Below are 17,887 nucleotides of genomic sequence, written 5' to 3'. Positions count from 1 at the left end.
TCTTTAGTGCACTAGCTCAAAGAAAACTAGTGGTAGTATATCTGCACAAGCTGGGAATTAGATCCTATTCTTACAACTACTATACCCACCTGCTGAAGTGAAGAAACAGATTGACGGAGCCAGAAGAGTACCCAGAAGTTACCTACTACAGGACAGGACCAACAAAGAAAATAACAGAATGCCACTAGCCGTCACCTTCAGCCCCCAACTAAAACCTCTCCATCGCATCATCAAGGATCTACAACCTATCCTGAAGGACGACCCATCACTCTCACAGATCTTGGGAGACAGGCCAGTCCTTGCTTACAGACAGCCCCCCAACCTGAAGCAAATACTCACCAGAAACCACACACCACACAACAAAAACACTAACCCAGGAACCTATCCTTGCAACAAAGACGGTTGCCAACTGTGTCCACATATCTATTCAGGGGACACCATCATAGGGCCTAACCACATCAGCCACACTATCAGAGGCTCGTTCATCTACACATCTACCAATGTGATATATGCCATCATGTGCCAGCAATGCCCCTCTGCCATGTACATTGGTCAAATTGGACGTAAAAGAATAAATGGACACAAATCAGACGTCAAGAATTATAACATTCAAAAACCAGACAGAGAACACTTCAATCTCTTTGGTCACTCGATTACAGACCTAAAAGTGGCAATTCTTCAACAAAAAAAACTTCAAAAACAGACTCCAACGAGAGACTGCTGAATTGGAATTAATTTGCAAACTGGATACAATTAACTTAGGCTTGAATAGAGACTGGGAGTGGATGGGTCTTTACACAAAGTAAAACTATTTCCCCTTGTTTATTTCCCCTCCTACTGTTCTTGTAAAATGCTGGAAATGGCCCACTTTGATTATCACTACAAAAGGATCCCCCCCCCGACCCCCGGCTCTCCTGCTGGTAATAGCTCACCTTTCCTGATCACTCTTGTTACAGTCTGTATGGTAACACCCATTGTTTCATGTTCTCTGTGTATATAAAATCTCCCCACTATATTTTCCACTGTATGCATCCGATGAAGTGAGCTGTAGCTCACGAAAGCTTATGCTTTAATAAATTTGTTAGTCTCTGAGGTGCCACAAGTATTCCTTTTCTAGCTCCAAGAGTAGATGTAACCTGTAGGTTGCAACCCTGCTGATGACTCATGTGGGCATCAGTACGATGCCACATGCACGAAATATTAAAAGAACAATTTTAAGGTTACAAATTCAAGCACTCAAAAGTAAGGAAATGCCAGAATTAAGGTGCCTGTGTCACCTTAATTCAGCCCCTTTGTGTATATGCATTATGGTGCAGTCTTTAGTTACATGACCATATGCAATTTTTTTCCATAAGTCACCTGCCTCATTCAGTGAATAGGATAGACCTGTTCGGAGGATGAATCAGGGTGTCTCAAATTGACAACCCAAAATTAATGGAATTTTTTACCTTAATCTCTCTGGGCCTCAGTTCCCCATCTTTAGAATGGGGATAATACTATGCCCTCATCTCACAGGGATGTTGTGAAAATTAACATTTGTGAAGCACTCATATACTATAGTGTTGAACACCACAGATAAACCCATGAGGAAATTAATCATTCTGTCTTCTGAGTAGTGTTTGAATAGTGTGGTGTAAATAAGGCATGGGGCACACACTGAACAATGAGGATAAAATAAAATATTGAACAGCTGCCCATTAAGTGAGAATCACCCATCGTCTGCACTGAATGAGGTAGGGGTCCTGAGGAAAAAAAGTATGTGATCATGTAATTAAAGACTTTATCATAATGCATACACACAAGGAGGCCAAACTAAGTTTGCATACGAAACCTTAATTCTAGCATTTCCTAACTTTTGAATGCTTGATTTATCATCTTGAATAATGTTCTTTTAACATGATATTAAACATTTCTCTCTCTTTTTTAAAAAATTGTTTACAATCTAATGCAGTGCAAAACCTCAGATATTTTAAGAGGGGAGAAGAGGGGAAAAGAAGAGATTCCAGAATTGAAAGGATTGTGTTACACAAGTCTTTTCAAGATCAAGTCTTAAGAATGTTTTTATTTTTTTGAACTGAGTAGTTCCATTGACTTCAGCCTCTTTGTGCTATATTATTAAAACCAGTAAAATAATAAAGTAAATACACAATTATTAAGCCATTTGGTATTTTGGGTCAGTTATCTTTAATAATCTCATCAGAGGAAATATTTCCAAAATTAAGACTACAGGAAAGCTAAGATTCAATGCTCAGAAGCTTCTACAAATGCTGAGGCTGATGACTGAAAGATAAATAAGCCAAATAACCATAACCAACTGATATGAAACTGCAACTCCCACAACTCTTAAATTGGGAACCTGCCATTATATCTGACAAATATCCTTAAATGGACACTGTCAACATTAAATCAATTTTTAAGAGTTTGAAATAGTTTCAGCTCTCAGACGTGCCCCATACCAGTTTTTGTGCGTTTACAATCACAGTTTACTATTATAGTTTTCTCTCTCCCATCTTGCTCCGTAAAAAAACAAAACAAGGAAACCTAACTGTGTAAGGGAGCTGATGACACTGTCTATACACAGAGTGCAATCACAGGAACTACCAGATTGACCCGTGTTGCATCTGGTCCTGTGGTTTGTCTCCAACACTAGCCAACTACAAGATGCTTCAAGGAAGATGCAAGAAACGCTGAAATGGGCATTTATGAAATACCTGCTCCTATTCTGTTCTCTTTATACTCTACACAGAACACCCATCATTCCGGTAATCTAAAACCCATCAATTAGAAATTAGTTAATCCCTGAAGACTAAGAGTTGATCACTTCCATTTTTCTTAAGTATTACCTACACTTACTGCAGATGTTATCTGAATCCACATGAATGTCAAACTTTTTTTTATCCTGCTAAACTCTTGCCCTAAATGATATATTGTGGCAAAGAGTTTCCACGTGCTAATTATGCATTAGGTAAAAGATCCTTTTGTTCGTTTCAAACGTGAGCCTTTTAATTTCCTTGAAAAATCCCATTGTTGCCTTATGAGAGAGGATAGGGTTGAGAGAAGCAAACTAACGCCTCTTTTTCCTCCATCTCTAAACAGTCCCAATCTTCCCGACCTCTCTTCCTACACAAGCTTTCCCCTGCTTCTCAGCGTCAGTTTTGTTTGTTGCCCCTGGCTGAGCCCCCCTCTGTCAAATGCACAAACTAAACTAAAGGAACTGCTGTAGTCGCGTGAGCCGCACCACCGCGCAAGGCACGAGGGGGAGGGAGGCGGCCGCGCAGGGCAGAGGCTGCGCCGCCGCCGGGGGAACCGGAACCCCGCGGCTGCTGCGCGGGCCGCTGTCACGCTGCGTTGGGCGCGCTCGCCTCAGGGGAGCAGCCGCCGCGTGGAGCCCGCCCGTCCCCACACGTGTCCCCCGGGACCGAGAGTCCCCCGCGCTCAAGGATTCCTGCAGCTCACCTGGCTCCGGCTCTGAGCTCCGCGCTCCGCTTTGTCTCCAGCGCCGCTGGGTCCCGGCCAGGGTTGCAGGCCGCAGGGGCGGCACCCGGCAGAAGGGCTGGTGCCAGTTTCGGGAGCTTGTGAAAATCGCTCAGAGGCACAAGCGGGAGCCCGCCCTACCGTGGGCCCTGCCCTCCTAGGCCTTGGGAGCGAGCAAGTGCTTCCCCCAGCCCCCGCATGAACCGGACAGGGGTCTCAGCGCCCTCCCCACAGCATGAACCGAGAAAGAGGCGGGAATCCCCTGACCTCTGCCTCTCGCATGAACTGGGAGAGGGCCTCTGACCCCTTATACTCATTGCTCCCCTTCATGAACTGGGAAAGGGGCTTGAACCCTCTGTGCTCTCCCCCCATGTATGAACCAGGAAAGGGGCCACAGCCCTTCACATGCACTGTGCTGTCTAGTGCCTAAGCTGGGGAATTGGCCTTTCCCAGCAGCACAGGAATCTACATAGCTGTATCACACCTGGCTCTTTTTAGGGGACTTTCTGGTGACACTGGTCTGGCGTAGGGCCCCGTTCTCCACCATGGCTCCCTGTTCACTGGGGCCCAAATAAGCAAAGGGGATATCAAGCTACTGTTCTCTCAGCGATCTGTAATATTATTATCACCTCATGTTCAAAAATCTTGACTAAAGTGTTAAGAATCATGCCACTGATTTAAAAATAATGAGAGTTTAAACAGTAAATGTTTTGTGAACATTTTATTTGCCTTTTGTGTTTTGAGATTTCAGGTTATGTTTAGGTCACCTTGTTAAGGTTTTCTCTGCAACCCTAGGGGTTAGAGATTTACTATTTTAAAAAAATGAAAACAGACTCTCAGTCACAGGAGTCCAGGAACAGGGGCTTTAAGAAAAACACAAAACACAAAATGTGAGACCTGTATGACCAGCTAGGTAGGCTGTTACACAGTAGTATCCAGCTTCCAAATAAGGAAGCCCTTACAACAAACTTCCTAAGCAGTAAGAATTTCACACCCCACCTTACGAGCTAATTAAAACACCCTGTAGCAAAAAAATCCAGTAAGTGTTTGAAAAGTTTCAGAGTAGCAGCCGTGTTAGTCTGTATTCGCAAAAAGAAAAGGAGTACTTGTGGTACCTTAGAGACTAACAAATGTATTTGAGCATAAGCTTTTGTGAGCTACAGCTCACTTCATCAGATGCATTCAGTGGAAAATACAGTGGGGAGATTTATATACATAGAGAACAGGAAACAATCGGTGTTACCATACACAGTGTAACGAGAGTGATCACTTAAGATGAGCTATTACCAGCAGGAGAGCCTTTGCAAGTTGCACTTCTTCAAAAAAAAAAAAACTTCAAAAACAGACTCCAATGAGAGACTGCTGAATTGGAATTAATTTGCAAACTGGATGCAATTAACTTAGGCTTGAATAGAGACTGGGAGTGGGTGGGTCATTACACAAATTAAAACTATTTCGCCATGTTTATTCCCACTCCCCCTCCCCTGTTCCTCAGATGGTCTTGTCAACTGCTGGAAATGGCCTGCCTTGATTATCACTACAAAAGGTTTCCCCCTCCCCCCCGCTGGTAATAGCTCATCTTAAGTGATCGCTCTCCTTACAGTGTGTATGGTAACAACAATTGTTTCCTGTTCTCTGTGTATATAAATCTCCCACTGTATTTTCCACTGAATGCATCTGATGAAGTGAGCTGTAGCTCACAAAAGCTTATGCTCAAATACATTTGTTAGTCTCTAAGGTGCCACAAGTACTCCTTTTCTTTTTGTTTGAAAAGTGTGTCTTTTACAGGCATCAAGATAAGAATCAGACCTGAGATATTGTGAAATTGCATTATAAAACAGTGTAATTATTGTGCTAGACATGTCAGAAAAGACAGCACATTGTCTTGCTCTGCATATAGAGCACCATGAATTTAAGCCTGGAACCACCAGCTCAAAATTCATTTTTTTCCCCTGGGTTAAGTCAGTGGCAAATCTCCCCTGTATTTTGAAGGGAGCAGGATCTGGCCCTCAGTAGTCTGAAACACTGTGATCCATCTATTACCCATGAAAATGCTTTCTATAAGTATCTTAATAGGAATTTTAGAGTGATTCAGTAATATATTCCTAATGTTTCAATTAATTGAACTGAAAGCCATTTTAAAGATTAGCCAAAAAGAATGTTTTAAAATGCACCACACCTTATAAGCATACTGTAATCAGTGAAATTACATTGAAGTGAGTGTTAGCACCCTGGTTCTGCTTTTCAGTACGTAATTACTACTAATTCATAACCAACAGTTAAAAACATGTCTGATTTACTTGTTACATAGTTCGTGTTCTTCATGCATATTCTGTTAGGATCCAGGTGTATTAACAAAACTGTATTTAAACCAGTTCTCAGTCATGAAGTGAATTATCATTTGATTTAATGATATAATCATATCATTATATATGATTTAGTTATCAAAAAGCATAACCAGTGCAGTTACAATGTGACTGCCTGTTTCTCTCCTCCTTTATATAAAATGTGAGACTCGGCTATTCTTAAAACCAAAACAATTTATGGTAAATGGTACTTATGGAAGCTTTAAAAAGAGGCTAACTACTGGTGAGGCTTATACTGTAGTCTTGTAATTTAATTATTGGAAGTGTATTCTGAATTGTGTTTATGATCTATTTTGCCTTAAGCACTTCAGGGGGGAGGTGAAGTGATGAAATTATAGGTTCAATTTTTATTGCACTCAGAGATCATGGATAAAACAGATCATACAATGCAAGAATTGTTGTCTTGTTTTAAACAAACCTCATGTAAAAGTAATGCTCTGCCCTCTCAGCATTTACACACAGAATGAGTGACAAAACTGAACTAATAGGGGAACAGATGAAACTAAAGGAGTGGCATGTAAAGTTTCCTATTTCTTCTGCATTCTTCTGGACACTGGGAACTCCCCCAGAGCAGTACTCGCAGAAGGGTCACTAAAAGGTTTCTGGTACAGGCTCATGATGATTTACATGCCAGAAGCTTACACAGAAGCCCCCCTCCAAGTACAAAGTCCACAGATGGTTATATATGTACCTATGGTGTCCAATGAAGGTGTGTTTGGGTGAGTGTGGTCTAAGACAACTGCTCCTTGATATTGCAAATACTAGAGATGGGAATGAGGGAGCTCTGAGAATTCCATAAACCAAAGTTCAGACTTTTTTCAGTTATAAAACCTAGCACAAGGAGCCATGTCTTTGATAGTAGTACAAGGTACACAAATGGGAAAGAGGGCTACGCCCTTTAGACCTCCCTCCTCTCTCCTCTCCATGAATTAGAAAAGGGTCCTCAGCCCTTTACACCTACAACACACACACACCCTACCCTCTGAACCAGGAAAGATGGCTCAGCCATGTTAAGCCAAAGGTCCATAAAAAGTTATGAAGTTGTTCTAAGGGACTGTTGTCATATAAGCCTCCATTTCCCAGCATCCTACACAGTTATTGCAAGAAACTAAAAGCAAATATGACTTTGGGTATATTAAGCTTATACTGCTTATAGAATGGAAACGTGTGATGTATTTTCATAACCTATTTTCATAATTGCAAACAGTATTTTTAAGCCTATGTGCTTGTTAAAATCCGATTGGTTCTCCTTGAATAACAAATTATGAAGTGGTAATGGAAGCCCTAACAAAGAGAAACAGAACATTGTCAACAGATGAACTTTGTATTACAGAATGGATGATGAATAAGATGTTCCAGCAGTAAAGGATAAAATGAAATGATAGGTTAAAAAGTGTTACACAACTAATTACATAACCTAGTACTGTCTCTTTAATCAGGCCAAAGCATACATATATATCTACCTTTTGTATATAAAAGGTGGAAACTTGTAACCAATGCTATCTGGACTGCAAGGATGGCATTTGATGGTGATTCAATGGTGTTAGGTGTGTAACTAACCACAAAGTATAAAATGAGATTTTAAAAAGTGGTCTATAAAAGCTTTGTAACCCATGGGGGTAAGGGTGAGCTGCAGACTGGCCTCCAGATTGCATGTTCAGCATCACCTGTCTGTACATGCTGTACTTGGTGTACAGTAGAACCTCAGAGTTACGAACACCAGAATTATGAACTGACTGGTCAACCACACACCTCATTTGGAATCAGAAGTACATAATCAGACAGCAGCAGAGACCAAAAAAGGCAAATATTTTACAGTATTATGTTAAACGTAAACTACTAAAAAAAAAAAAGGCAAAGTTTAAAAAAAAGATTTGACAAGATAAGGAAAGTGTTTCTGTGCTTGTTTCGTTTAAATTAAGATGGTCAAAAGCAGCATTTTCTTCTGTATAGTAAAGTTTCAAAGCTGTATTAAGTCAATGTTCAGTTGTAAACTTGTGAAAGAACCACCGCAACATTTTGTTCAGAGTTACGAACATTTCAGAGTTACAAATAAGCTCCATTCCCAAGGTGTTCGTAACTCTGAGGTTCTACTATAGTAAGAAAAATCTGACTGAATAAACCAAGTTGAACTTACTATTTGATGTGTCACAGATTTAGAAACTGAACAGAACCCATTATGCATTTATTTACAGCCCCTGCCCGCAGATGAACTGGGAGAGTAACCTCAGCTCCCTTACACTTACAACCCCTCCATCCCCAACATGAACTGAGAAAAGGGTCTCAGTCTGTCCCCCTTTCCTTTCCTTTCCTTTCCTTTCCTCTCCTCTCCTCTCCTCCCCTCCCCACCCCACATATGTAGAAAGGTGTCTTAGCTCCTTACAACCACTACTCCACTCCCACCCAGAATGAGAGAACCTGGATTGAGAGTCATTAGTTTCTGATAGCAGCATGAAGTTTCTTGCTTCTAGGATACAGCTCTATAGAGCAAGGAGAGGAAAGAAAATAGTCACAAATATTACTTCTTTCTAGAGAGAGCTTAAGAACTGCTAAAACCTTGCCAGTGCAATTAACACAGAGAAGAGGGTTTAAAAAAAAGGGAAACAAGCGACTCAGCATTGACAGGGTTCTTTGACCAACTGGATTCCTTAGCTGGAAGTGTCATAGGAGAACTTAACTTCCCATGCTGTAAAATTCTTAGAAAGAAACATTGTTGACGTATCTGGACAGCTTGTGCTAGGATCTTTCCAAGAGACAAACAGGTCTTCTGTAGCTACCACTGGAACTCCCGGATCTGGGATTGTAGCATAAGGTTTCAGCCTGGAGACTATCTGCAGAAGTTGCCTTCTCTTCTAATTCACCCCAGTCCATTACTGTACAGGTCTGCTGTGTAGTTGTAGAAGCAACTGCCAATACTGCAGCTTCTAACTTGAATACCATATTGGTGTTTGAACCTTGGGAATATGCAGTCTTTTGCTGAACCATCACCTCTCCCATCAGAATAGTCTTCCTCAAGATATGAAATGTTAATCAGCTCTTCTGAATTAACACCAACCTCTCGGAACGTCACCTTTGTGCCCAGCACCTTATCACATGTCTTCACAAATGTTCTAGTGCCCTGGTCCCCACATTCTTATAAGGTTCCAGACTCACTTTCCCCTGAACCCAGTTTCTTCTGCCAAGGGGTGCAGTAGTACTGCTTTGCTGGACAACCCCCAAAGCTCACCGGTTTTAGTCTCCAGTTTGGTGACCTGCTACTCCAGGATCAGATTGAGCATCTCTAGTTCCTAAACTTCACCTACAGCATGTTCCCACTTCTTTGTGTGGTGAGAAGAGCAGCTCTTCTCCAAAACTAACAGATATTCCATCTCCTGTCTGTTGATGGATGATCTTCTCACAGTCTCTTTTCAGTTCAGCCCCTTCACATAGCTTCTCTTTGAAGTGGTTCTTCTTAGCCACTACCCACTCCATCTGGGTCCTGAGAGTTAGTTTCTGGTGCATCTTTTCTTGTAACAATTCATGAACCCTCTGTAGCTGGGTCCCCACAATGTCTGTGGGTGAAAGTTTTGCTCTTCTCCTTGTTTGGCCTTCCTGAGCTCCTTTTCAAACTGAGTAGCAATTCTGTTATTTGTCCCCATATATGAAAAATGTTTCCTTTGCCATGTAGAATCATCTTCACTTAATTGACCAGCATAGAATAGTTGTTCTCTCATGTCTGTCTTGCCCTTTCCAGATCTGCTTCTATCTGCTTTGTTTGTTGGTGCTGTTCAGTCCGCCCCTTCAGGAGTGCCCAGGAGTTTCTCCTTTAACTCTTGGATTTGGACTTCCTGCACCTTTTTATCCAACCATCCAAATCTAGGTAGAAATGCTTCTTCTGGACCTGCAATTTAGTGTTGTTGAACAATTTCATAATCTTGCTGCCAGCAATTCCCTGGCTCTTTAGAACCTTGGAGTCACTCACCTTTGAGGTGCCCCCAGCCCTGTAATCCTGCTTTCCTTTATAACAGTTGGCCATCCCCATATTGCATGGAGCCCCTCCCAGTTCCTGCATCTGATCTGGTTCCTATAATAAGGTAGCTCAAGTCCCGAAGTTTTTACCCACTGGGGCGAGGATGGAGTCAAGGTACCTCCCATGAGCAATGGGGAGTTCAAAACCTCAGGCCTACCTCTCCCAAAACATGTGGCCACTAGGGCCTCACACTTTCTTACCCCAAACTGCATCCTCACACTTTGGTTTAGACTCTAGTAGTCTGAGTTCTACTACTTTGGGGCACAGCCTCTCTATTAGTTGGAACTTCCCAATTCTCTCAGTACTCTGGTCAAATGGGTATGCCACAGAGGCATTGTTCCCATAGAGACCAATCCATTTTACATGCCCTGTTTACCTGCAGTCAGTGCACACAGTTGCATGAGCCCATGCCTTCTTCCTTTTCAATGTTTTCAATGACTGTCTCATTCCCATTGCATGATGCCTGCAAAAAGCGGGAGCTAGCCCTCCAAATGCAGACTTAGGAGGGTAAATGTCTTACTCCCTGGGAAGGTGTTTGTGTCTTGCTGCTCAGCTATCCCTCCTTGATGGGAAGAAATCTTGCACCCCAGCCCTGGAACCATATTGTGATGGCTGGAAGTCACCCTGGTTCACCCACTTTTGGTCAAGCGTGGCACCGCAGGTGCGCCCTGCCTCAGTTCCCTTGATCCAGATTATAAACAAATCCAGACAGACCTTGCTCCCCACCTTCCAAGGATCTTATTTATTAACAAGAGCCACAGGCATAAGTAGAAACTTAGATACACCCAGGGACATTCATTGTCTCTGGTTTAGTCCAACTAGCAATCTCTGGCTCCTTCCTTCAGGAGACTTTTCTTTTCTGCACCGGGAAACAATCTCTTTTTCTGGAACACTTCCCCGTTCTTTCTCTGCATTACTCCTTTTTGTGCCTTTACAATCCTCCCTAAAGCAGAAGTTCCCAGCTCAGGGGTGGGCAAACTTTTTGACCCGAAGGCCACATTGGGGTGCGAAACGGTATAGAGGGCCAGGTAGGGACGGCTGTGCCTCCCCAAACAGCCTGGCTCCCGCCCCCTATCCTCCCACTCCTCACCCCCTGACTGCCCCCCTCAGAACTCTCCACCCATCCGACCCCTCTGCTCCTTGTCCCCTGACTGCCCCCTCCCAGGACCCCCTGCCCCTAACTTCCCCCTGGAACTCCACCCCCTATCCAACCCCCCCTGCTCCCTTCCCCTGACTGCCCTCCCGACCCCTATCCACACCCCTGCCCCCTGGCAGGCCCCCCAGGACTCCTATGCCTATCCACCGCCCCTCCCCCCAGAACCCATCCAACCACCCCCTGCTCCATGTCCCCTGACTGCCCCCAGGACTTCCTTTCCCTTATCCAACACCCCCTTCCTCCATTCCCATACCATGCTGCTCCGAGCGCCAGGAGCTCGCAGCCCTGCTGGAACCTGCCGCACTGCCTGCGCAGTGGTGTAGCTGAGGGGGAATAGCAGGGGAGGGGCCAGGGGCTAGCTTCCCTGGCCAGGAGCTCAAGGGCCGGGCAGGATGGTCCTGCGGGCCAGATGTGGCCTGTGGTCAGTAGTTTGCCCACCTCTGCCCCAGCTCATCTTTGGAAGTAGGCTGCGTTAGTTAGTCCCTCACCCTCTTCTGAAAGAGGATTCCTCCCAGATCTCTCTGGACCTGAGTAGTGGGTTAGCCAGCTGTAGAGCCTTTGCCAGCTTCTCCCTCACCTGTCCCTTTTCCTTAACTAGGCATCAGTTCAGGGTGTTCAGCAAGTCAGCCTTTTCCTGCTGATAACTTCTGGTGTCTTCCCTGCTACAGAGAGAGGAGGCAGCCTTTGTGCAGGCAATCTTAGGACTTAGGGGTTACAGTGGATGAGAAGCTGGATATGAGTCAACAGTGTGCCATTGTTGCCAAGAAGGCCAATGGCATTTTGGGGTGTATAAGTAGGGGCATTGCCAGCAGAACGAGGGTCGTGATCATTCCCCTCTATTCGACATTGGTAAGGCCTCATCTGGAGTACTGTGTCCAGTTTTGGGCCCCACACTACAAGAAGGATGTGGAAAAATTGGAAAACGTCCAGCGGAGGGCAACAAAAATGATTAGGGGACTGGAACACATGACTTATGAGGAGAGGCTGAGGGAACTGGGATTGTTTAGTCTGCAGAAGAGAAGAATGAGGGGGGATTTGATAGCTGCTTTCAACTACCTGAAAGGGGGTTCCAAAGAGGATGGATCTAGACTGTTCTCAGTGGTAGCAGATGACAGAACAAGGAGTAATGGTCTCAAGTTGCAGTGGGGGAGGTTTAGGTTGGATATTAGGAAAAACTTTTTCACTATGAGGGTGGTGAAACACTGGAATGCTTTACCTAGGGAGGTGGTGGAATCTCCTTCCTTAGAAGTTTTTAAGGTCAGGCTTGACAAAGCCCTGGTTGGGATGATTTAGTTGGGGACTGGTCCTGCCTTGAGCAGGGGGTTGGACTAGATGATCCCCTGAGGTCCCTTCCAACCCTGATATTCTATGATTCTATGAATCTTCACCCAGTTCATCCCCAAGTGGTTGAGGGATGAAGGGAGCTTGCTCCACCTGCTCTGCAAAGCACCTGGCCCCAAGTCCTTTAAGATACAGTGACAGGATATCTTCCCAAGCACCAGTCATTCACAGGACTGCTTCCTCTCTGCCCATATCCCCTATAGGTACTTGTATAAATATATATCTTTTGGGCCTTTCAAATCCTTAAAAGGTCATGCCACATGGCAGGGTGGGCTGACCACTAAGCCCTACAAACCTTAAGGGCAGACTACCCATTACACACAGATTCTAGGGTCAGCTAAGGAATAATCTGGTTCTCAGCTACTCTGATTTAGACCCTGGACACAACTGCTTCAGAGGGTTTTTTGGTAGTGAAATAACCACAGCATGGCAGCTCTTCAGCCATACCTTTATCTCAGCCACACCTTGGGCATACCCATAAAGGTGGGAGCTGAGAGCATGGTGTGGGGCCTCATACACCCCCCAATTAATCTCCTTCTGTTGGGAATTCTCAAGTGAGTGTTTCCAGAGTGCTTCAGGCAACCCAGAATGGGATCATTGTATTCAGGATGCCTAAAACTGACCTCCTTTGCATCACGCTTTCCCCACAAAATATAGTACAAGATAGTTTTCCCAAACCTTCTTTTGATGATGAATGCCTCAAGTAGAAGCTCCCCTCTGAGACATAATTATATGACTCAACTCCTTCCCTTTTGCAAGCAGATAATATCCCTGTGATGATTCAACTGATTCCTTTCATGTAAAAGAAATTGAGAAAGCTTTTAATATTCTTTCAGTGCAATTTACTAGCTGGTAACAAGTCAAACCAGCGCCTGTACTCAACCAGCTCTCCATACCTAATAAACAAGTTACTCCTTGCACCACTGTTTGGAAACCTCAGATGTAAATTACTGAGGGATGGTAGCAGAGAGTAGGGTTATTAGAATAAAACTAGATCTGGTTGAAATTAAATTATAATTCTCCAGGAAATGACAATGTTTTAAATTTTTCCTTTGTTCTGAGTCTGAACGAAAAAAGTAAAAAAATTCAAAATTTCCTGAAAAAAATTTCCAATTTTTTTTGCCAATTTTGAAACAAATTTATCAAAACATTTTACGTATATTATAATAAAAAGTCAAAATAACATTAAAATGCAGCACTTCAATAGTGTTTCATCAAACATTGCAACACAATCAGTTCTTCTTGCAAAAGGTGTGGATTTCATTGAATCAGCATTTTCCAATAGAAAACTATTCCATCAAAAAATTTTCAACCAGTTCTAATTAAAACAATTGTGAGAATTTAAGACAAGGAGGTCATAAGTCAATGACAGAAAGCTCCAGCTCTCTGTTAGTGGGCAACAATTAACTATATAAGAGATGACTGAGCTACTGTAAGAAAGTTTTACTTTATAAGAAATTAATAGACATAATTTATTGTTGCCTTTTACCTTTGAAAAGTAACAATTAAAATATAGAATATTGGTGGTTTGGGTTCTCAAACTGTTAATAAATTGCGTAGTCAGTTTCTTGACCACACTTTGGTTTGTTGTGAAATATACTTAAGAGACCAAATAACCATTGTCAGTCAGGCTGATGCTATAAGCCAAAAATAATATAGTACCAAAAAAATTCTATATGAATCAGTCTCTGGGAAGCCATCTCATGCAGAGTTATTACATTCACCTTATGTAGAACTTGTGCTTCCAGAGTTACCCTAAAGCCATCTTTTCATATCCTACCTTTCTACAAGTTCATGTACATGTCATCTGAAATGAGATTTAACCAATCAGCTTTCTATCTTGTTTTTCTGGTACCATAGTGTACCCATGAACATATGCATTCCGGGTGTGAAAGTACCTCCTAGGTAGAACTATCCTAAATCCTGACCTCTTCCTTAGGACATTCCAATGCTGGCATGTGAAAATAACTCCCTACCTGTTGCTATGGTAAAATAATCATGTGTCCTGACCCTGACATTCAGCCAAAGCTTCTTAAGCCAAAGTTTATGTCAGGTAATGCAAGATGTTATGAGACACTTAGCATAAGAGAATGGGATTATAGTAAAGGTATAGAACAATTTAGGTTTTATAACTGCTATACTATTTTGCTTAATAAATGCTAATGTGTAATGGTAAGGATAATATATATAAACATACGTATGTATGCTCACCAGCATATTGGTCAACAAATCCCCACTTGTTGCCTTGGTAATGTTGTAGTTAAGACGACACCTTTGCCAAATTAATATATGAACGGGGGGGGGGGAGGGGGGTTATACATGATTTTAAGTGTTTTACCAAATGTATAAGTGACAATACATAATTAAAACAGCTAATATCAATACACAGCTTTACATGCAACTTTGCTTTAAGTGTAGGAAACCAGTATTTCAAGATCCCCATCATGGATAATGTCATTCAAGGCTTGTTTTGCCTTATACACCTCATTTCCAATTTGAATAATGTGTGTGTCTTTCCGATCTAGTACTGTTTTTAAATATAAAGTAAGAGGATTAATATGCATGTTAATAACTAGTAGGTAAATTTCAACTGCCTCCTGATATTGGGGCTCATTTTGGATAATAGACTTATTCTGAAAAACAGGGATAGGCATTATTATAGCATGTCCTACCGTGCTGCATACATGAGGAGTATAACAGAAATTTGGAGTAGCGACATTACAAGTGAGGTCTCCATATATAAATTTCTTGTAAGTAGTTATTACACAGTACAGTCCACTCATATTATAGGTTACCCTTACTTCTGGTTGTCATCATTTGGTAAGCTTCACCAGGTAAGAGACAGCAGTGGCTAGCTTCTCTATCTGATGGTACAGGTCTGAGCCATCATGGCCACACACTAGAGTTGTGATGTCAAAAACAAACCTGGCACAAGAAGCTATGTGAAGAGGTATTCAGGTGTGCATTGGTGCGTGACACACCAGTAGTTGACCTCAGTCCAGTTATTTTGTGTGGATGCTGTCTTCCAGATAACCTACTGAATGGACAGTAACCACTTTGTCAAGGATCCAATATTGGTAGTGATACCATAAACAAATTGACCTGGAACCAGACACTGAGCAAGACTGTTTTGAATAAAGTGTGCCCCAATTCGGATGAATGGTACACAGGAGATCTGTCCACACAATTTAACACATTGCCAATTTAACACAGTTTTTGTTATGCACAGAGGACAACATTTAGCTGATTGTTTATCACTAATAAGGTCAAGCAATTTTCCCTTTTCAGTGTTTCCTAATGAGTTCGTTATAGTAGTTAACATGTAACTCCCATAAATGATACAAATAATTGCTTTACCTTCCTGATTTTCCATTACCTTTTTATTTGTTGCAATTAATTTATTCAAGTTTTGCTAGTGTTTGGTTAAACAGTTTAGCAATGTTATACATATTATACACAATATACTATTGTTTTTTTTAGTAGCTAGCCCTCAATACCATGAATTAGGCATTTAGAGATAGTTTCCACTGTCTGGTGCTCAAAATAGATAACGGGGTTTTTTAAATATATTTTTCATCTGACCCATTTTCTGAATAGACATTCCAGTTCCAAATAATTCTGAAATGTAACCAATAATTCCATCTAGACTTTAGAGTCTCCTATTTTGAAAGGTACCAGACTGGGGAATACTTTTTTTGCCCAGCCATTGAGTCTTCTGCACATTCCTGATAAGATGCTATCATGTTAATTAAGAAAGTTGTATACAGTAATGATACATTTGCTCTTTCACACCAAACAAATTCAGCTATATTCCAATGAGAGATTTAAAACCACAGGTACATACTTAATATAAAGTTAGTTAGACCTGGCCAGGCTAATGGTCTTTATAATGTCTCTCTAGTCAATTGCATACTCAATTGTCCATATATGGTAGGCTGAAGTATAGTTGACTGGTCTATTATGTACAACACACTTTATCTTTTCTTCTTCAGATGTTCGGAGGTTTTATATTCAATTATAATTTATTTTTAACAAGAGTGGTTGTGACAGGTTATCACTTCTGGGGTGCAGTCTGGGAGCTATGGGAACCACTGTGCCCCCTAACTCCCCAGCTGGGCAGGTCTCTCTCACACTGCTTTGCTGGTGATTCAGCCAGCCTCTCCAGGCCCTGTTGTCACCCAACATGACAGCAGGTGCCACCACACACCCAACTGAACTACCTGAGTACTTTACTTAAACCACTCAAGGACAGACAGCCAATTTCCCAGTTCCCCAGCCTTGCACTCTAGCTGGAGTATAAACCCAGAATTGTACCATCTTGCACTGCACAGGGATTTGTACAATGTAAGCTTATTAATATATTTGCTTCCCCCTCGATGTGGGAAAGATATGCAACAGCCTTTGTTCACAGAGCTGAGATTTTCCCAGACACTTCATTCAAAACATACTGGTTAAGATAGAGCATAAAACAATTTTATCAACTACAGAAAGATAGATTTTAAGTGATTATAAGTTATAGCAAACAGATTACCGAGCAAATAAACAAAAACACAAACTAAACCTAATGTATTAGATAGATAGGATGCAGATTAGCAATTTCTCACCCTGACTGATGATACAAGCAGGCTTGCAGATTCTTAAGGCACAGATCACAATTGCTGTGCAGCTTGGGTTCCCCTCCCCCATTACAAACACTTTGTCTTTCAGATGTTGAGTTGCAGGAGACTGAAGACAAATCATGATGTCACTCCCCACCTTATATAGTTTCTCCATATGGTGGAAACCCTTTGTTCCAAGCTAAGGTCCCAGCCCAGTTTGTGAAAAAATACAGGTACCAAAATGGAGTTCAGTGTCATGTGGTCTGGTCACATGCCTTTCCATGCCTTGCTGAGTCATAGCAGCCATTACTCATAGCCTGGCTGAAACAGTCACAGGAAGCCTAAGTTCTTCCATTGTCCATTGTCTTTGTTGATGAGCCACCAGCACTGTATAGCTTCTTCATTGTTATACCTGAAAGGCTAGTTGTGGGTGTTACCCAGAGTAAGCACATTCGAAATACAGATACATAGTCAATACTCATAACTTTAGATACAAAAAAGATATATGCACACAAATAGGATAATAATATTCAGCAAATCATAACTTTTCCATAGACAGCTCATAAGACATATCATATCACAATCATACAACTATGATGAATATGGGGTGTAGTGTCACAGTGGTATCACACTATTTAATTATTATGGTTGGGTGTTAACCAGAGTACCACCATTTTTTTGGAGAGCGCATAAGGACCTCCAATAGAAATATATGTACATATAGTTTACCTCAATCAATAATTCAATTGCAATTTTTAGAAATTAATCAAAGGCTTTTTGTTCAAAGGAAAAAACTGTAAGGGAAACACTCAACATTAATGCAAAGGCAACATTGATAAATCATAACTTTTTTACCTTTTATACATTTATGTGCACCTTTATTAAATATTAAAATATAGTTACAAGTGTGTTATACTCAGAATGTCTCAAAATATCTCTCTGC

At 41.9% G+C, this 17,887-nt stretch overlaps 1 protein-coding gene across 1 annotated transcript in view; it reads right to left on the bottom strand.

Moving 5' to 3' along the window:
* Window positions 1-3,515, bottom strand: part of LOC141982361 (DGAT1/2-independent enzyme synthesizing storage lipids-like) — a 63,869-nt gene extending 60,354 nt beyond the window's left edge. The window contains exon 1 of the mRNA XM_074944371.1: window positions 3,457-3,515. The gene's annotated coding sequence lies outside the window, so the exon portion shown is untranslated. The remainder of the gene's footprint in view (window positions 1-3,456) is intronic.
* Window positions 3,516-17,887: the final 14,372 nt, after the last annotated feature.

Source organism: Natator depressus, chromosome 2, assembly GCF_965152275.1.
Source record: "Natator depressus isolate rNatDep1 chromosome 2, rNatDep2.hap1, whole genome shotgun sequence".
NCBI lineage: Eukaryota > Metazoa > Chordata > Testudines > Cheloniidae > Natator > Natator depressus.
The sequence above is the reverse complement of the archived record's forward strand: the minus strand, read 5'-3'. Positions and strand labels throughout refer to the sequence as shown.